This window comes from Leiobunum rupestre, chromosome 6 (assembly GCF_980474605.1).
Source record: "Leiobunum rupestre chromosome 6, qqLeiRupe1.1.hap1, whole genome shotgun sequence".
Taxonomy (NCBI): Eukaryota; Metazoa; Arthropoda; class Arachnida; order Opiliones; family Sclerosomatidae; genus Leiobunum; species Leiobunum rupestre.
Window position 1 is genome coordinate 68,242,644 of NC_143389.1, and position 21,187 is coordinate 68,263,830.

Sequence of the window (21,187 nt, forward strand, 5' to 3'; positions counted from 1 at the left end):
TGTCAATGGCGCTTACCCACTTCCTGCCGGGCTCCGAAATAATTGGCTCTGTTTGTTACTATGGTAACCAACTATAACTAGGGTACGAAATTTTATGTTATCTTGTGATTGCAATTTCTACCGGTCATCTATCTAAGATGGCTATGGAGACTATAAAAACCATTTTCAAATAACTGTGCCTAAAGCAAATGGCGGCTCCTATCTAGTTACATTCTCTTGCACTAGATGTCGTTAGCGTATTATCAAAACAAGTTGAGTTAGCATCAAAATCTAGCCTAAAAGGTGTGGCAATTGGAAATTTCTCGCGTTGATTGGCTTTTCGGAATCACGTGATTAACTTATTAAACACGTGGTTTCGGGAAGCCAATAGAACGCGGACAACTCGCCTTTGCTTTAAGTCCCCGGAAGGTGCTGCCACCTAGAAGCGATTTTAGAAGCATTTTTGTAAACATTGTTTTTACTTTTTTTGATAGAGCCGCTACTTGCGTTAAGTAAAAACGACAAAATTATTTATTTATTATTACAACCGTAAATTATACATCACTTGTCAATCCAAGACTGGGGTGTGGTTGGAATTTGTTGCAGTTTGGTCAGGTTTTCCATGCAAGTTTCGTTGCACTTTAGGCCTTATGCTTAATTTATCATTGAGTTCGCTCGGCCCTATAATTAAAACAACTTCATTAATTTTATTCATTCAAATCAAAGTGATTGAGAGACAAGAATGATCACAAGCATATCTATCATAAACTCCCCATAAGCAAAGGCCTAGGCCAAATTTTGGACGATCACATACCCGTTATTAAGAGGTAGGTATTCAAAATTTGCACCTCCTAGTGGCATACGTCCTCAACTATGCATTTCTGAAATAAAGTTCGCGAAATGCATTATGAATGCGCACCAGCCGTGCGCGAACGTTTTTAAACTCAGAACCACGTGGGATAAATCTCCGCCGCAAGCCCTTAGCACCGTAGCCAAGGCTTATTCACAATTTTATCGCTTAAAAACAAAAATTAACACTAATCTTTGCAAAATGATTCATAAGAACCTAAAACTGGCTATTAGAAATAAGAGTTGTGTTTCTGAAGGTATTTATTTTTCAAATGTGAGATTTAGACGCGTAAGAGAATATTTTAGATGTAGAAATTTTTAAACTACTACTAACTTATCGTCGAACGTTAATTTTCTTCTCTCCAGGGTTACCTAGGCCCCTATGGTAGAGCTTTACTTATGGGGACCTTATGATAGGCTTATGGAATCAAGGATCCTATATGTTAGAAGGTTAGGTAGCCCTCCGGCCAGCCCGTGTTTTCAAAACGCCGTCAGCGCCGTCGATATTAAGAGAGCATCTAAACGTTTGACGTCTTGTTTCTATTCCCTGAAGCACAAATTTTGGCGGTGCTTCCTCCATGTTTTGTCCTTGAAGGAATCTAAAGACGGATTCTCTATCGCGCATGACCCACCGACGGTGCTGCCATTTTTGTCCCTCGCCTCATATCCTTCTAACATATAGGATCCTTGATAGAATTATCTTATGTTGCGTATTTCGAGAATGACTTTCACAGGTTAGATTTGCGCCCTTTACAATATTTACTGAGAGCTAGTATCACAATAGACTACATAACCACTAGTTGGAATAGTACTAGCAAAGATATATTTAGTCTATGGTCTTCCGCGGTTTTCCCTCTTCGATTTACTCGCCCATCGACATACGTTTTAAAACGCCTCACTCGGCGGCGCTTGGGTGGAGAAAATTTCAAATTTCAATGATGTTTTTTAACCCTTCTCCCATTCAGTGTTGGAAATAAGGCGGTGGCGTCGGTCAAAGACCAGTTTATTTTGGGCTATGACCAGTAAATTAAATAGAATCTGGGGGGTTCACTGGTCATAATGGCCAGTTTATTTTTAATTAAAAGTATAATTCTATATCGAAAATAGAAAGTGTTAAAGGCGTTGCGCTCTCAGTTTCTCACAGCTAATGAAATTGCGGATTTTGACTCCTAAACTGAGCGTATTTCGTGGCATCTGGCAGTAATGCAATTTGACTTGAACTAAAAGTGAAAAATCTAGATCAATCATTAAGAATATGTTTAAGAAAATAAGCATAGAAGACATTGCAATTTCTTTATGACTTTTAGAGACAAAAAGGAGTAAAACTGTTTTTATTCGAAGAACAAGAAGATGATGAAATATTTTTTAAAGTTCCTTAAGAAATGTGATAAATATCAAAGCTCTTGGGTTTGTGATAAATAAAACTCATTACAGTTCCTAATCGCTATTAACAATTCACTTTCAATTTTCAAAGGTAAAATAAAAGTTGGGAGATAGGTGGGGCAGAAAAGGGTGGTCATGACCAATTAATTTATTTTTAAGTAGGGGGTATAGTGGTCACATTGACCAGTACTTTTAAAAAGCTTATTTCCAACACTGCTCCCATTCCATCTTTTTACTTCGCGACTAGCCCTCATTAAACACAAACAGCTCCTTCTATTGCGGATAAATAGAAGCTCGTGAAAAATAAGAAAACAACAACGGGAACTTCTAACTATAAAATTAATTTACTGTTATTACTTAGAAAATAAATGAAGATATTCTATAAATATTTATTTGAAAATAAGGCTATATTTACTCAATGTAAATAGCCTAGATGGCGCTTCCGTGCAATAATATTAAAAGAAGGGATCTGGGAAAAGCCAATCTGACTTATGAGAGCCATTCGAAAGCTTCCGTAATCCAGCCAGCTGGGTCAACTAAAAGACCATTATTTATTTATTAATGGTAATATATTCTAGAAGCATCCGAGATTGCATGACCGAAATAGACTAAGCTATGCATTTAAATCAAGAACGGCTAGAAGTAACTAAGAACTATGAAAATATGAAACGCTGGTTCCATGAAGTGATACTTCTCAATCTGAGGGAATTGACTGCCGCCCTCTAGTGTCAAACCTTTCTAGTTTTCGACGGCAACCAAAAGAGAGCGTAGCGATAGCTTTCGGTCCTGAATTGTTTATCCCGGTTTACTCTCTTGTCTGTTGAAGGTGTACCTCTCTATGAGTTCGGAAGAAACAGGGTTGAAATGCTTGATAAGTACGACGAATAATTCTTCAAAGAAAGTCTCCTGGGATCAGAGGTGAGCGCGCTCTGAGCTCCAAAGAGTGCGAGAATATTAAGCGCGAGCTACACTCTCGGGCTAAAAAGAGAAGAGCGCAAGCTCCACTCTCGGGCAAAAAAAGAGAAGAGCGTGAGCTCCACTATCGAGCTAAAAAGAGAGGAGCATGAGCTTCACTCTCGGGCTAAATAGAGAAGAGCGGGAGCTCCACTTTCGGGCAAAAAAAAAGAGAAGAGCGTGAGCTCCACTTTCGGGCAAAGAAAGATAGGAGCGTGAGCTCCACTTTCGGGCAAAGAAAGAGAGGAGCGTGAGCTCCACTTTCGGGCAAAGAAAGAGAGGAGCGTGAGCTCCACTTTCGGGCAAAGAAAGAGAGGAGCGTGAGCTCCACTTTCGGGCGAAGAAAGAGAGGAGCGTGAGCTCCACTTTCGGGCGAAGAAAGATAGGAGCGTGAGCTCCACTTTCGGGCGAAGAAAGATAGGAGCGTGAGCTCCACTTTCGGGCAAAGAAAGAGAGGAGCGTGAGCTCCACTTTCGGGCAAAGAAAGAGAGGAGCGTGAGCTCCACTTTCGGGCAAAGAAAGAGAGGAGCGTGAGCTCCACTTTCGGGCAAAGAAAGAGAGGAGCGTGAGCTCCACTTTCGGGCAAAGAAAGAGAGGAGCGTGAGCTCCACTTTCGGGCGAAGAAAGAGAGGAGCGTGAGCTCCACTTTCGGGCGAAGAAAGATAGGAGCGTGAGCTCCACTTTCGGGCAAAGAAAGAGAGGAGCGTGAGCTCCACTTTCGGGCAAAGAAAGAGAGGAGCGTGAGCTCCACTTTCGGGCAAAGAAAGAGAGGAGCGTGAGCTCCACTTTCGGGCGAAGAAAGAGAGGAGCGTGAGCTCCACTTTCGGGCGAAGAAAGATAGGAGCGTGAGCTCCACTTTCGGGCGAAGAAAGATAGGAGCGTGAGCTCCACTTTCGGGCAAAGAAAGAGAGGAGCGTGAGCTCCACTTTCGGGCAAAGAAAGAGAGGAGCGTGAGCTCCACTTTCGGGCAAAGAAAGAGAGGAGCGTGAGCTCCACTTTCGGGCAAAGAAAGAGAGGAGCGTGAGCTCCACTTTCGGGCAAAGAAAGAGAGGAGCGTGAGCTCCACTTTCGGGCAAAGAAAGAGAGGAGCGTGAGCTCCACTTTCGGGCAAAGAAAGAGAGGAGCGTGAGCTCCACTTTCGGGCAAAGAAAGAGAGGAGCGTGAGCTCCACTTTCGGGCAAAGAAAGAGAGGAGCGTGAGCTCCACTTTCGGGCAAAGAAAGAGAGGAGCGTGAGCTCCACTTTCGGGCAAAGAAAGAGAGGAGCGTGAGCTCCACTTTCGGGCGAAGAAAGAGAGGAGCGTGAGCTCCACTTTCGGGCGAAGAAAGAGAGGAGCGTGAGCTCCACTTTCGGGCAAAGAAAGAGAGGAGCGTGAGCTCCACTTTCGGGCAAAGAAAGAGAGGAGCGTGAGCTCCACTTTCGGGCAAAGAAAGAGAGGAGCGTGAGCTCCACTTTCGGGCAAAGAAAGAGAGGAGCGTGAGCTCCACTTTCGGGCAAAGAAAGAGAGGAGCGTGAGCTCCACTTTCGGGCGAAGAAAGAGAGGAGCGTGAGCTCCACTTTCGGGCGAAGAAAGAGAGGAGCGTGAGCTCCACTTTCGGGCAAAGAAAGAGAGGAGCGTGAGCTCCACTTTCGGGCAAAGAAAGAGAGGAGCGTGAGCTCCACTTTCGGGCAAAGAAAGAGAGGAGCGTGAGCTCCACTTTCGGGCAAAGAAAGAGAGGAGCGTGAGCTCCACTTTCGGGCAAAGAAAGAGAGGAGCGTGAGCTCCACTTTCGGGCAAAGAAAGAGAGGAGCGTGAGCTCCACTTTCGGGCGAAGAAAGAGAGGAGCGTGAGCTCCACTTTCGGGCGAAGAAAGAGAGGAGCGTGAGCTCCACTTTCGGGCGAAGAAAGAGAGGAGCGTGAGCTCCACTTTCGGGCGAAGAAAGATAGGAGCGTGAGCTCCACTTTCGGGCGAAGAAAGATAGGAGCGTGAGCTCCACTTTCGGGCAAAGAAAGAGAGGAGCGTGAGCTCCACTTTCGGGCAAAGAAAGAGAGGAGCGTGAGCTCCACTTTCGGGCAAAGAAAGAGAGGAGCGTGAGCTCCACTTTCGGGCAAAGAAAGAGAGGAGCGTGAGCTCCACTTTCGGGCAAAGAAAGATAGGAGCGTGAGCTCCACTTTCGGGCAAAGAAAGATAGGAGCGTGAGCTCCACTTTCGGGCAAAGAAAGAGAGGAGCGTGAGCTCCACTTTCGGGCGAAGAAAGAGAAGAGCGCGAGCTCCACTCTCGGGCAAAGAAAGAGAAGAGCGCGAGCTCCACTCTCGGGCAAAGAAAGAGAAGAGCACGAGCTCCACTTGCGTTCAAAGAAAGAGAAGAGCACGAGCTCCACTTGCGTTCAAAGAAAGAGAACAGCGTGAACTCCACTCTCGGGCAAAAAAAGAGAAGAGCGCGAGCTCCACTTGCGTTCAAAGAAAGAGAACAGCGTGAACTCCACTCTCGGGCAAAAAAAGAGAAGAGCGCGAGCTCCACTTTCGTCCAAAAAAGAGAAGAGCGCGAGCTCCACTCTCGGGCAAAGAAAGAGCGAGAGTGCGAGCTCCACTTTCAGGCAAAGAAAGAGAAGAGCGTGAGCTCCACTCTAGGGCTAAAAAGAGAAGAGCGTGAGCTCCCCTTTCGGGCAAAGAAAGAGCGAGAGCGCGAGCTCCACTCTCGGGCAAAGAAAGAGAGGAGCGTGAGCTCCACTTTCGGGCAAAGAAAGAGAGGAGCGTGAGCTCCACTTTCGGGCAAAGAAAGATAGGAGCGTGAGCTCCACTTTCGGGCAAAGAAAGATAGGAGCGTGAGCTCCACTTTCGGGCAAAGAAAGAGAGGAGCGTGAGCTCCACTTTCGGGCAAAGAAAGAGAGGAGCGTGAGCTCCACTTTCGGGCAAAGAAAGAGAGGAGCGTGAGCTCCACTTTCGGGCAAAGAAAGAGAGGAGCGTGAGCTCCACTTTCGGGCAAAGAAAGAGAGGAGCGTGAGCTCCACTTTCGGGCAAAGAAAGAGAGGAGCGTGAGCTCCACTTTCGGGCAAAGAAAGAGAGGAGCGTGAGCTCCACTTTCGGGCAAAGAAAGAGAGGAGCGTGAGCTCCACTTTCGGGCAAAGAAAGAGAGGAGCGTGAGCTCCACTTTCGGGCAAAGAAAGAGAGGAGCGTGAGCTCCACTTTCGGGCAAAGAAAGAGAGGAGCGTGAGCTCCACTTTCGGGCAAAGAAAGAGAGGAGCGTGAGCTCCACTTTCGGGCAAAGAAAGAGAGGAGCGTGAGCTCCACTTTCGGGCAAAGAAAGAGAGGAGCGTGAGCTCCACTTTCGGGCGAAGAAAGAGAGGAGCGTGAGCTCCACTTTCGGGCGAAGAAAGAGAGGAGCGTGAGCTCCACTTTCGGGCGAAGAAAGAGAGGAGCGTGAGCTCCACTTTCGGGCGAAGAAAGATAGGAGCGTGAGCTCCACTTTCGGGCGAAGAAAGATAGGAGCGTGAGCTCCACTTTCGGGCAAAGAAAGAGAGGAGCGTGAGCTCCACTTTCGGGCAAAGAAAGAGAGGAGCGTGAGCTCCACTTTCGGGCAAAGAAAGAGAGGAGCGTGAGCTCCACTTTCGGGCAAAGAAAGATAGGAGCGTGAGCTCCACTTTCGGGCAAAGAAAGATAGGAGCGTGAGCTCCACTTTCGGGCAAAGAAAGAGAGGAGCGTGAGCTCCACTTTCGGGCGAAGAAAGAGAAGAGCGCGAGCTCCACTCTCGGGCAAAGAAAGAGAAGAGCGCGAGCTCCACTCTCGGGCAAAGAAAGAGAAGAGCGCGAGCTCCACTCTCGGGCAAAGAAAGAGAAGAGCACGAGCTCCACTTGCGTTCAAAGAAAGAGAACAGCGTGAACTCCACTCTCGGGCAAAAAAAGAGAAGAGCGTGAACTCCACTCTCGGGCAAAAAAAGAGAAGAGCGCGAGCTCCACTTTCGTCCAAAAAAGAGAAGAGCGCGAGCTCCACTCTCGGGCAAAGAAAGAGCGAGAGTGCGAGCTCCACTTTCAGGCAAAGAAAGAGAAGAGCGTGAGCTCCACTCTAGGGCTAAAAAGAGAAGAGCGTGAGCTCCCCTTTCGGGCAAAGAAAGAGCGAGAGCGCGAGCTCCACTTTCGGGCAAAGAAAGAGAGGAGCGTGAGCTCCACTTTCGGGCGAAGAAAGAGAAGAGCGCGAGCTCCACTCTCGGGCAAAGAAAGAGAAGAGCGCGAGCTCCACTCTCGGGCAAAGAAAGAGAAGAGCGCGAGCTCCACTCTCGGGCAAAGAAAGAGAAGAGCACGAGCTCCACTTGCGTTCAAAGAAAGAGAACAGCGTGAACTCCACTCTCGGGCAAAAAAAGAGAAGAGCGTGAACTCCACTCTCGGGCAAAAAAAGAGAAGAGCGCGAGCTCCACTTTCGTCCAAAAAAGAGAAGAGCGCGAGCTCCACTCTCGGGCAAAGAAAGAGCGAGAGTGCGAGCTCCACTTTCAGGCAAAGAAAGAGAAGAGCGTGAGCTCCACTCTAGGGCTAAAAAGAGAAGAGCGTGAGCTCCCCTTTCGGGCAAAGAAAGAGCGAGAGCGCGAGCTCCACTCTCGGGCAAAGAAAGAGAGGAGCGTGAGCTCCACTTTCGGGCAAAGAAAGAGAGGAGCGTGAGCTCCACTTTCGGGCAAAGAAAGATAGGAGCGTGAGCTCCACTTTCGGGCAAAGAAAGATAGGAGCGTGAGCTCCACTTTCGGGCAAAGAAAGAGAGGAGCGTGAGCTCCACTTTCGGGCAAAGAAAGAGAGGAGCGTGAGCTCCACTTTCGGGCAAAGAAAGAGAGGAGCGTGAGCTCCACTTTCGGGCGAAGAAAGAGAAGAGCGCGAGCTCCACTCTCGGGCAAAGAAAGAGAAGAGCACGAGCTCCACTTGCGTTCAAAGAAAGAGAAGAGCACGAGCTCCACTCTCGGGCAAAGAAAGAGCGAGAGTGCGAGCTCCACTTTCAGGCAAAGAAAGAGAAGAGCGTGAGCTCCACTCTAGGGCAAAGAAAGAGAGGAGCGTGAGCTCCACTTTCGGGCAAAGAAAGAGAGGAGCGTGAGCTCCACTTTCGGGCAAAGAAAGAGAGGAGCGTGAGCTCCACTTTCGGGCAAAGAAAGAGAGGAGCGTGAGCTCCACTTTCGGGCAAAGAAAGAGAGGAGCGTGAGCTCCACTTTCGGGCAAAGAAAGAGAGGAGCGTGAGCTCCACTTTCGGGCAAAGAAAGAGAGGAGCGTGAGCTCCACTTTCGGGCAAAGAAAGAGAGGAGCGTGAGCTCCACTTTCGGGCAAAGAAAGATAGGAGCGTGAGCTCCACTTTCGGGCAAAGAAAGAGAGGAGCGTGAGCTCCACTTTCGGGCAAAGAAAGAGAGGAGCGTGAGCTCCACTTTCGGGCGAAGAAAGAGAAGAGCGCGAGCTCCACTCTCGGGCAAAGAAAGAGAAGAGCACGAGCTCCACTTGCGTTCAAAGAAAGAGAAGAGCACGAGCTCCACTTGCGTTCAAAGAAAGAGAACAGCGTGAACTCCACTCTCGGGCAAAAAAAGAGAAGAGCGCGAGCTCCACTTTCGTCCAAAAAAGAGAAGAGCGCGAGCTCCACTCTCGGGCAAAGAAAGAGCGAGAGTGCGAGCTCCACTTTCAGGCAAAGAAAGAGAAGAGCGTGAGCTCCACTCTAGGGCTAAAAAGAGAAGAGCGTGAGCTCCCCTTTCGGGCAAAGAAAGAGCGAGAGCGCGAGCTCCACTTTCGGGCAAAGAAAGAGAAGAGCGTGAGCTCCACTTTCGTCCAAAAAAGAGAAGAGCGCGAGCTCCACTCTCGGGCAAAGAAAGAGCGAGAGTGCGAGCTCCACTTTCAGGCAAAGAAAGAGAGGAGCGTGAGCTCCACTTTCGGGCAAAGAAAGAGAGGAGCGTGAGCTCCACTTTCGGGCGAAGAAAGAGAAGAGCGCGAGCTCCACTTGCGTCCAAAAAAGAGAAGAGCGCGAGCTCCACTCTCGGGCAAAGAAAGAGCGAGAGTGCGAGCTCCACTTTCAGGCAAAGAAAGAGAGGAGCGTGAGCTCCACTTTCAGGCAAAGAAAGAGAGGAGCGTGAGCTCCACTTTCAGGCAAAGAAACAGCGAGAGCGCGAGCTCCACTTTCGGGCAAAGAAAGAGCGAGAGCGCGAGCTCCACTTTCAGGCAAAGAAAGAGTGAGAGTGCGAGCTCCACTTTCAGGCAAAGAAAGAGTGAGAGTGCGAGCTCCACTTTCAGGCAAAGAAAGAGTGAGAGCGCGAGCTCCACTTTCAGGCAAAGAAAGAGTGAGAGTGCGAGCTCCACTTTCAGGCAAAGAAACAGCGAGAGCGCGAGCTCCACTTTCGGGCAAAGAAAGAGCGAGAGCGCGAGCTCCACTTTCAGGCAAAGAAAGAGTGAGAGTGCGAGCTCCACTTTCAGGCAAAGAAAGAGAAGAGCGTGAGCTCCACTCTAGGGCTAAAAAGAGAAGAGCGTGAGCTCCACTTTCGGGCAAAAAAGAGAAGAGCGTGAGCTCCACTTTCGGGCAAAGAAACAGCGAGAGCGTGAGCTCCACTTTCGGGCAAAGAAACAGCGAGAGCGCGAGCTCCACTTTCGGGCAAAGAAAGAGAAGAGCGCGAACTCCATTCTCGGGCAAAGAAAGAGCGAGAGCGCGAGCTCCACTTTCGGGCAAAGAAAGAGCGAGAGCGCGAGCTCCACTTTCGGGCAAAGAAAGAGCGAGAGCGCGAGCTCCACTTTCAGGCAAAGAAAGAGTGAGAGTGCGAGCTCCACTTTCGGGCAAAGAAAGAGCGAGAGCGCGAGCTCCACTTTCAGGCAAAGAAAGAGTGAGAGCGCGAGCTCCACTTTCAGGCAAAGAAAGAGTGAGAGTGCGAGCTCCACTTTCAGGCAAAGAAAGAGAAGAGCGTGAGCTCCACTCTAGGGCTAAAAAGAGAAGAGCGTGAGCTCCACTTTCGGGCAAAAAAGAGAAGAGCGTGAGCTCCACTTTCGGGCAAAGAAACAGCGAGAGCGTGAGCTCCACTTTCGGGCAAAGAAACAGCGAGAGCGCGAGCTCCACTTTCGGGCAAAGAAAGAGAAGAGCGCGAACTCCATTCTCGGGCAAAGAAAGAGCGAGAGCGCGAGCTCCACTTTCAGGCAAAGAAAGAGTGAGAGTGCGAGCTCCACTTTCGGGCAAAGAAAGAGCGAGAGCGCGAGCTCCACTTTCAGGCAAAGAAAGAGCGAGAGCGCGAGCTCCACTTTCAGGCAAAGAAAGAGTGAGAGTGCGAGCTCCACTTTCAGGCAAAGAAAGAGTGAGAGTGCGAGCTCCACTTTCGGGCAAAGAAAGAGCGAGAGCGCGAGCTCCACTTTCAGGCAAAGAAAGAGCGAGAGCGCGAGCTCCACTTTCAGGCAAAGAAAGAGTGAGAGCGCGAGCTCCACTTTCAGGCAAAGAAAGAGTGAGAGTGCGAGCTCCACTTTCAGGCAAAGAAACAGCGAGAGCGCGAGCTCCACTTTCGGGCAAAGAAAGAGAAGAGCGCGAACTCCATTCTCGGGCAAAGAAAGAGCGAGAGCGCGAGCTCCACTCTCGGGCAAATAAAGAGCGAGAGCGCGAGCTCCACTTTCGGGCAAAGAAAGAGCGAGAGCGCGAGCTCCACTTTCAGGCAAAGAAAGAGTGAGAGTGCGAGCTCCACTTTCAGGCAAAGAAAGAGAAGAGCGTGAGCTCCACTCTAGGGCTAAAAAGAGAAGAGCGTGAGCTCCACTTTCGGGCAAAAAAGAGAAGAGCGTGAGCTCCACTTTCGGGCAAAGAAACAGCGAGAGCGTGAGCTCCACTTTCGGGCAAAGAAACAGCGAGAGCGCGAGCTCCACTTTCGGGCAAAGAAAGAGAAGAGCGCGAACTCCATTCTCGGGCAAAGAAAGAGCGAGAGCGCGAGCTCCACTTTCAGGCAAAGAAAGAGCGAGAGTGCGAGCTCCACTTTCGGGCCAAGAAAGAGCGAGAGCGCGAGCTCCACTTTCAGGCAAAGAAAGAGCGAGAGCGCGAGCTCCACTTTCAGGCAAAGAAACAGCGAGAGCGCGAGCTCCACTTTCGGGCAAAGAAAGAGCGAGAGCGCGAGCTCCACTTTCAGGCAAAGAAAGAGTGAGAGTGCGAGCTCCACTTTCGGGCAAAGAAACAGCGAGAGCGCGAGCTCCACTTTCGGGCAAAGAAAGAGAAGAGCGCGAACTCCATTCTCGGGCAAAGAAAGAGCGAGAGCGCGAGCTCCACTTTCAGGCAAAGAAAGAGCGAGAGTGCGAGCTCCACTTTCAGGCAAAGAAAGAGCGAGAGCGCGAGCTCCACTTTCAGGCAAAGAAAGATTGAGAGTGCGAGCTCCACTTTCAGGCAAAGAAACAGCGAGAGCGCGAGCTCCACTTTCGGGCAAAGAAAGAGCGAGAGCGCGAGCTCCACTTTCAGGCAAAGAAAGAGTGAGAGTGCGAGCTCCACTTTCAGGCAAAGAAAGAGAAGAGCGTGAGCTCCACTCTAGGGCTAAAAAGAGAAGAGCGTGAGCTCCACTTTCGGGCAAAAAAGAGAAGAGCGTGAGCTCCACTTTCGGGCAAAGAAACAGCGAGAGCGTGAGCTCCACTTTCGGGCAAAGAAACAGCGAGAGCGCGAGCTCCACTTTCGGGCAAAGAAAGAGAAGAGCGCGAACTCCATTCTCGGGCAAAGAAAGAGCGAGAGCGCGAGCTCCACTTTCGGGCAAAGAAAGAGCGAGAGCGCGAGCTCCACTTTCGGGCAAAGAAAGAGCGAGAGCGCGAGCTCCACTTTCAGGCAAAGAAAGAGTGAGAGTGCGAGCTCCACTTTCGGGCAAAGAAAGAGCGAGAGCGCGAGCTCCACTTTCAGGCAAAGAAAGAGTGAGAGCGCGAGCTCCACTTTCAGGCAAAGAAAGAGTGAGAGTGCGAGCTCCACTTTCAGGCAAAGAAAGAGAAGAGCGTGAGCTCCACTCTAGGGCTAAAAAGAGAAGAGCGTGAGCTCCACTTTCGGGCAAAAAAGAGAAGAGCGTGAGCTCCACTTTCGGGCAAAGAAACAGCGAGAGCGTGAGCTCCACTTTCGGGCAAAGAAACAGCGAGAGCGCGAGCTCCACTTTCGGGCAAAGAAAGAGAAGAGCGCGAACTCCATTCTCGGGCAAAGAAAGAGCGAGAGCGCGAGCTCCACTTTCAGGCAAAGAAAGAGTGAGAGTGCGAGCTCCACTTTCGGGCAAAGAAAGAGCGAGAGCGCGAGCTCCACTTTCAGGCAAAGAAAGAGCGAGAGCGCGAGCTCCACTTTCAGGCAAAGAAAGAGTGAGAGTGCGAGCTCCACTTTCAGGCAAAGAAAGAGTGAGAGTGCGAGCTCCACTTTCGGGCAAAGAAAGAGCGAGAGCGCGAGCTCCACTTTCAGGCAAAGAAAGAGCGAGAGCGCGAGCTCCACTTTCAGGCAAAGAAAGAGTGAGAGCGCGAGCTCCACTTTCAGGCAAAGAAAGAGTGAGAGTGCGAGCTCCACTTTCAGGCAAAGAAACAGCGAGAGCGCGAGCTCCACTTTCGGGCAAAGAAAGAGAAGAGCGCGAACTCCATTCTCGGGCAAAGAAAGAGCGAGAGCGCGAGCTCCACTCTCGGGCAAATAAAGAGCGAGAGCGCGAGCTCCACTTTCGGGCAAAGAAAGAGCGAGAGCGCGAGCTCCACTTTCAGGCAAAGAAAGAGTGAGAGTGCGAGCTCCACTTTCAGGCAAAGAAAGAGAAGAGCGTGAGCTCCACTCTAGGGCTAAAAAGAGAAGAGCGTGAGCTCCACTTTCGGGGCTAAAAAAGAGAAGAGCGCTTTTGATTGATTTAATTAATATTTGAAATATCTCGTTGTTATTAACAATGATGGAAAAAATGGCAGCTACTTCAATTAGTAATAATCAGGCTAATACCCAAGGCACCACCTTAGGGAAGAACCGTTTGCACCCAAAGTCATCCGCTTCCAATTTAGGAGCAAACCCGATCACGATGATTTTGCGTCAACCGGATACGACGTATAGCCTCTATGTCGGTGGCAGATGGCTCTATAAGCGTGTTTCGAATAACATCAACCGAAGCTATGAGCACCTACCTCATCCCATTTACCATTCAAGAGTTCAATGATCTAAACATGTGAACAAGCAAATTTCGATGTTCGGTACTTCGATTCGCTTACTTCTGAAATTTCGTAAATAACAAAACCGTTAAAAATTATGATTAACCTTCCTTTTTTGGGCACTTGAAGACATTGCAGGCGTGACGCGAGGCCATTAGAAGATAGGGCAGTATTATCTAGCCGCTCAAAATCAGGATATGTAACAAATTTATATACATAGCATTCCTTTATGAATGTCCCTTCGTATTTGGCCCCCGCTCTGGTATTGCCCAAACGTCGCCAATCGTTCTGCTATGAGTGATGTGATGGAAAGTTCCTAAGATCGGTGTACCCAACCCCACCTTTTTTCTTTACCGTGATCGTCATAAGCCACGCTGGGCCACTGAGCTTCACGGAAAAACTTCGAGGGTCCCGTAGCACCTTTGTTCCTCGGGGATGAAACAATATGTATTGATTTCTTAGATCTCTTTCGAATTAAATTTAATTCTAATTCATCATCGTCAAATAGTTCATTTAATAGAAAAAAAACAGATTTCTTTTACGTATGTTAGTATTGGAGTTTTTTAAATACCAATGATAACAGCAAAGCCTACACTACACTAAACTGACAAACTAGTAAGAAGTCATAATGTATTAATTAAAATAACAAACGTTTATTAATTAAAACATATTTATAATGAATACTGTACAAGATGGAATGACAGAATATAATGACACAATAAACGCTGTTGAGCGGATATATATATATTAGGTTAAAAATAGTAAACAAGATTAGCAATAAGTAAAAAAGAATATCTTATTTACATTTAACATTTTAACCTGTTAAAAAAACGAAACGGAAAAAGCCGATATCGTTTCTTATCTTCAACAGTTAAGATCAATAATTTCCGGAGCAGCAGCAACCACAGACGACATTTTCTTTAAACTCTCAACACACCAAAAAAAAGCGTTCAACAACTGGGACGCCGGGAGTAGTGGCTCACTCCTGTAATCCCAGGCGTCCGGGAGGCAGAGTTTGTGGATGGCCGTGTGAGGACGACCACCAATCCCCCAACGGGTGGTCGGAATACTTCCGCCACGGGTGTCCCCACCCCTGTCCCCACGTATCCCCCCGTTGGCGTGGCCGTTACACATATCTCGCCCTGAATAATCAGATGGTGTCTTCGCCGGGCTCGCGGTCTTCTCAGACTCAAATCAGCCCTTTCTTCTTTGAATAATAAAAAAAAAACTGGGACGTCACGTTGATCAACGGGCTCAATGAAAAAAATCAGCGCTGAGTCCGCTGAACGTAGCCAACATGACGCGTACCCGTCACTCCCGGGCAATAAACGTCATCAAATTGACGAAATAATAAACCAAATGCTCGAAGACGATTTAATCGAATCCTTGTGTCCTTGTGTACTTGTCGGTAAGAAAGATGCTAGTGCGCGTCTTTGCATTTATTATACCAATTAAAATAATTTTACGATAAAAGATGCCTACTCCTTACCTCGAATCGACGACATCCTCGATTCCTTAAAGGGAGTAGAACCTTTCTTGAAATTAAGGAGGAAAAGTCCTTCCCCGCCGCGTAAAAGACGAACAAATTTAGGAGTATCTTTGGGATGATGTTAATGTTTTTCTACAGAGCATTTTCTACTATTTATGGTTGGAAAAATCCCAACATGAGCAGGATGCGAAGTTCAGATCGTTGTCTTAAGCGCGTGCTTCTACTATTCTAGTGTTGATATTGGTATTACGGCTTTTCAGTGGCGGATACATATGGGGGGACCTCCGATGGTGTGCACTCTGTTTGCGGTACGCCGGGCTACAAATCGGATACACATAGCTCAAGATGTCTTTTAGTGCCCCCTCCCCTGAGTTTTTTCTGTATCCACCACTGCGGCAATTATGGAAACCGAATTAATAAATAAAGAAGGTTGTTTTGGGATAAATATAAAACATCCGTGCAAACGAGATAATTGTAACGATTATTGTAGGTGTGGGAAAGTGTGCAAAAATGTAAGGAAATTTGAGTATGTATTGATTTTGGACATAAATTGAGCGTTGAATTATCTATGCTACCTATTTTTATAAGAAACTGCAAAGCCATTAAGTACCAATGTCGGCGCAACTGCTAAACGTCCTCGTAAGAGGGCCAAAGCTTGTGTGGTTTTTAGAAAAATTAGACGATTTAAACTAAAGCAAGGAAAAAGTTGATGGGTGTTTAAGTTTCAATGATATTAATAAAATGATATCTGAAACTGTTAAGCTCGATGTCCAAAACCTAGGCTTGAATATCAACCAGTTAGTAGAAAATAGATTGTTTACCATTGTAACGATAGTATAATAAATACTTGTGAACTGGAGGTAATTTGCACTGTATTTCTCTATCAAAAAGGATGGTCGCTGGAGCGAGGCCAGTAGATGAGTGTGGTGTAGACCGATAATTCAATAGGAATTGATGAATCGAGTCGCGCCAGTTGGTTTGTTCGATGGAAGCTGTTTGCAAAGACTTCTTTAAAGTGCGATTGAGGCGTTCCACGAGGCCATTAGCCTGAGGCCACAGCGGTGTTACGCGGCGGTGGTGAAATCCAAGTTCTTTCGAAAAATTCGCAAATTCGAAGCCATTAAAAGGTGGCCCATTATCACTTCGAATAGTGGTCGGGATGCCAAATGTGCAAAACAATCGTTTTAGTACGGGTATAACTCTATCACCGGAAGTTGATCGTACGATTTCGACGATAGGAAATCTGGAGAAGTCGTCGACCAGAGCAAGCAGATATTCGCCGCTTGGAAGGAGACCGACGAAATCGATAGATACACATTGTCATGGTCCATTGGGCAATGGAGATGGAGTAATTGGGTCTCGTTCATTTGGTTGACTGGTGGCTTGGCAAGCGAGACAGTTGTTCACTTTTGACTCTACTAATCTATCCATTCTCGGAAACCAAAATTTGCTTCGCAAAAGTTGTTTAGTTTTTGTTGCACCTTGGTGTCCTTCGTGGGCCAGATCTACAGCGGTTTGGCGAAGTGATGATGGTAGGACGATTTTTGTACCACGCATGAGTACGTCGTTTACTACTGAGAATTCCTGTTTGAGATTTTCCATAGTTTCAACATCTGTGCGACAGATTAGAGGGTAAAAAAAAACATTAAAGAAAAATCTCCGTCGCCATAATGTAATGCCTTCAGGTATGATAATTAAAAGACATTAGGTTAATAATACAAACATCATTTATTATTCCCGATGATAACACACGCGCTACATAAGTACCGTCTCGATCCTTTACTACCGGTACTGTGTTAACTTATCACATGCTAGATGGCGGTTGTAGACTAGGCGCGGTTTTCAAATATGACAATATTACAGGTTGTATAACTGAAAATCCCAGATTCCAACCACTTCTTCTTGAAAGGGATGTCTTAGAAAACTTAATACTAGCAAGACATGATCAAGTACAAGTTGATGAAGACTATTGCTGATTCCGTAAATAAAAATCCTAAAACCTTCTGGTCAGTTGTAAATAGTAAAAGAAAGGCGCGCAGTGTTTCTTTCAGAAAATTTAATTCGGGGGGGTTTCCCAGACATTCGGGGGTGCCGGTATCCAGTGGCGAGCGTAGCGCTCCCTGCACGCCTGGCAGTGGCGTCGGAAAAAGGGGAAGCTCCGGGGGGGGATGCCTGAAAGAAACACTGAAGGCGCGCCAGCAGTCTATTACACTTATCAATGACGACCAACCAATAACAGACAGCAAGTTGATATCTAAGGAGTTCTCTAATTTATTTTCATCAACTGCCACTGATAAATGTTCACAGTGGACGATCAATTATTGTTAAACAATACCATTACACCAAGAAAATTATACTCTGTGTAAGCAATGACGACGTAGTCGAAGCTATAAATAAGCTGAAATGTACCATCTCCAGCTGGTCCGATGGTATTCCTAACTTCATCTTAAAAGGTTGTCGCGATTCATTAATCACACCATTAAAATATATATAATTTGTCTCTTGCCTCCGGCAAGTTTCCAACTTCCTGGAAAACTGCCATTATATCTCCTATTTATAAAAAAGGCTTTAAAGGGGACCCTTCCAATTACAGACCAGTCACTGTACTAAATGGTTTGAGCTTGGTGTTTGACTTTATTATGCAAAGCATCTGAAGTATTCATACCAGATACACAACATGGATTTATCAAGAGACCAACCTACTCTCTTTTTACAATTACGTTCACACTGAGATCTCAAGATCTGGTCAAGTAGATACTGTCTACCTCTATCTCTTTCAAAGCGTTTGATCGCGTCTCTCACCCTCTCACTTCATGGTCTTTCCGGCTCACTTTTGGTATGGTGTGAAAGTTATTTATATAATCGCGCTAATTTTTTAAAGTGCAATGCAATGGTGAAATCTCAAACATACCATATACAGTCACTCGTGGTGTACCACAAGGTTCTTCCCTTGGGCCGTTGTTATTCAATATTTATATTTACGACATACCGAAATGCGTAAAGCACTCCAAACTACCTGCAGACGATCATAACTTTCAGCGTCGATTAATGAAATTTCAGATTATCACAAGTTACAAGAAGATCTAATACATGTCAATAATTGGTGTTTGGATAACAATATTCCAACAAATACTGATAAAACTGTTTTAATGTCATATACACGTAAGAGAAACCCAATTATTTTCAACTATACTTTAAATGGTAATAATATTGTAATTAATTTTAATATAAAAGACCTTGGTGTTTACTTTGATAGTCGATTGAATTTTACAACTCACGTAAATCATATTTTGGCAAAATCTAACAAACAACTCAACAACAGAACAGGAACCAAGTAGGTTGACCATGGGTTGCCCGCAATGTTCAGTTGGTTTGGTGCTTGTTGCAGCCTACTTTCAGGGGGTCAGCCACATAGAGACGAAAATAGTTAGTGTAGGGAGCTGTTGGCTCGAACGCGTGGCATGCAGGGCCTGCCACCACCCTCCTACGCATTGTAACCCGGCCACCTGAATTAAAGGCTTTAAAAGTCGCTCGATGACTTAGGCCTAAGGTGGTGCCTTGGGTATTAGCCTAGCTGATTATTATTATTATTATTATAATCTGCCGCGATAACCATTCCAAGTAGAGGTATGGATTCCTGTCTGAGGTAACATTGATTTCTAGCATAGAAAACATTACACAAATGTATTCCTTTTCAAAGAATACTTCAATATGAGACTGTGGAAATTTTCTAAAGCACCAGTGTGTCTGCAATTTCAAATCTATTACTAAATTGATATTGAAATTGAAATATATTTTTACCTAAAATTGGAGTAATAATTGAAACTGTTTAGAAAATCTTTATCTAATATAACAGCTCTCAATGCTTCAAACGGAGGTAGATTCCCCTTCATTTAGTGAAGGGGTAAATTCAACTTCATTTAGGGAAGGGGTCGATTTAACTTCATCTAGGGAAGGGGTAGATTCAACTTCATTTAGTGAAGGGGTAGATTCAACTTCATTTAGGGAAGGGGTAGATTCAACTTCATTTAGTGAAGGGGTAGATTCAACTTCGTTTAGTGAAGGGGTAGATTCAACTTCGTTTAGTGAAGGGGTAGATTCAACTTCATTTAATGAAGGGGTCGATTCAACTTCGTTTAGTGAAGGGGTAGATTCAACTTCGTTTAGTGAAGGGGTAGATTCAACTTCATTTGGTGAAGGGGTAGATTCAACTTCGTTTAGTGAAGGGGTAGATTCAACTTCATTTGGTGAAGGGGTAGATTCAACTTCATTTAGTGAAGGGGTAGATTCAACTTCATTTGGTGAAGGGGTAGATTCAACTTCATTTAGTGAAGGGGTAGATTCAACTTTATTTGGTGAAGGGTTAGATTCCACTTTATTTAGCGAAGGGGTATCTTCAATTTCGATTTCTTGCACAACATTTGAAAATTCATTATCACTCTTTCGTACCTGTTTTGGCTAGAAGCTCAACTGGAGGGTTTGTAGAGATGGAAATTGAATCTTTTATTTTGGAAGATTCTAGATTCTATGAAAAGAAAATTATGACTCACACTACATAAAGAATATTAAATAAATAGTATTTCTCACCATTAAAGGAGTTAAGTTCACATTTTCTGTGGAATCGTTTGAACCATGCCTACTATAGCTGACATTGCACGATTTATTAACTTGAAGATCAAAAAGGGCACCTCGCACTTGAATATTCACTAATGGATAAGGATATGAGGGTTTTCTTTAGACGGCCCTTTGCCATCAACAAAGCGAAGGTTACAAACGTAATGATGTTTTTTAAAGTAGAAGTTATGTTTCCACGATTAATGCTTGCAACACATTTGTTACAGAGCTGCAAATAAAATATTCTGTCTTTATGGTACCTTGCATCGCTCTTACATTCCAAATAACAACAATATTTTCCAATAATTGTTCTGTTTCTAATTCAAATTCATTTTATAAACCTTGGATGTCCAATAAACGTTAAACCTCGGCTCAAAAACCTCTTTCGGTAGCAGACACGACCTACAATAATTATCACGTGAACGGAGAAATTACTAACACCAGATGGCAGATAAAGCTGACGTCCGACCAAAAACCGGGGCAGTCTGGGTAATTCTATCAGCAAAAGGCGGCAGGGACGTACCTTGGGGGGGGGGGGATGTACCCCCACCCCAAAGCTTTGTAGAGTTGGCAAATCGAGGTGGACTTGGCAAAATGAAAATTATGAAACATGTTTGTTAATTAAAAAACTACTAAATCGATTGTAAACGATGTTGCAACAAATCATTAAGAATTTCCCAGCAATTTACTTCCCTAAAGTCATTAACTATGTTTGATGTAGTTGCTTCTCCTTATGTATAACTTACAAGACCTGATTTCTATTTAGGGCTCGGATTTTTCTGATCGTTTCAACCGGTAAATTCAGTTAACCATGATTAATCGGAAAACTTCCAGATAATTTAACGGTAAAATCTCGAGTTTGTTTATCAACTAATTATATAGTTTGAAAAAAAAACATTATCTTGATCGCAATAAATTCACCGCCGCCTTACTTTCCCCGAATGTATTTTTTTTATCATGAAGCCGATATGAACTTTTATTTAAATAAATTTGTACACACTTGTTTTTTTAAGAGAAATAAGATCAAATTATAACTCTTCGAAATATTTACGAATTAAATATTTACCGAAAAAAAGCAAATTGTTTTTTTCTGGAAATATAGACCATATTTCTTCGTTAATCAATCATATTTGTTGTTCCAGTTGTGATGTACCCCGACTAAAATGTAATAAAACACTAATGGAAAACTCGTATTAGTCTACCCATGGATAATAGTGAACTACTTTAACTATTTTTTATAATAAAAACCATGGTTTAGCAAATAATATAACTATGTTTTCATCTGGTGCTGCTAGTATCTTACACTTAATTCCGAAAAGGATGGATAGATAAATCACGAAATAAACTGAAGTGTCAATGCTGACTAATGAAACGGTGAAATACATTTTATTTTAACAAAATGGATAAAGTTGGTCATAAAATTCCCTTTCTAATCTGGGCCGCGGAAGTCTACAGACATCTGGCCAGAGCGCAATATAACCTGTGTCGTTTGCGCAGTTTACTGAAATACGGGGCGACGTTTCAGTGAGATGGGCATTTTTGGTCCTCAATGCCCCCACAACGCGATTGAGTGACCAGTCCTTACAAGCACCCGGGTACAAGTATCGCACTTTCAATTATCAGCCTTTTCAGTTTACATAGAGCCACGTAGTGGCAAATGCAAGAAGCTCATAAACTGCTGGATTTTCGTCTGCTAAGCAGACGCTTTATGGAAAAATCGCCTGCTTAGCAGACGAAAATCCAGCATTTCATGAGCTTCTCGCATTTGCCACTATGTGGCTCTATGTAAACTGAAAAGGCTAATTACGTTTCTTTCTCCACTTCTGAAATAATATCCTTTTAGTAAGC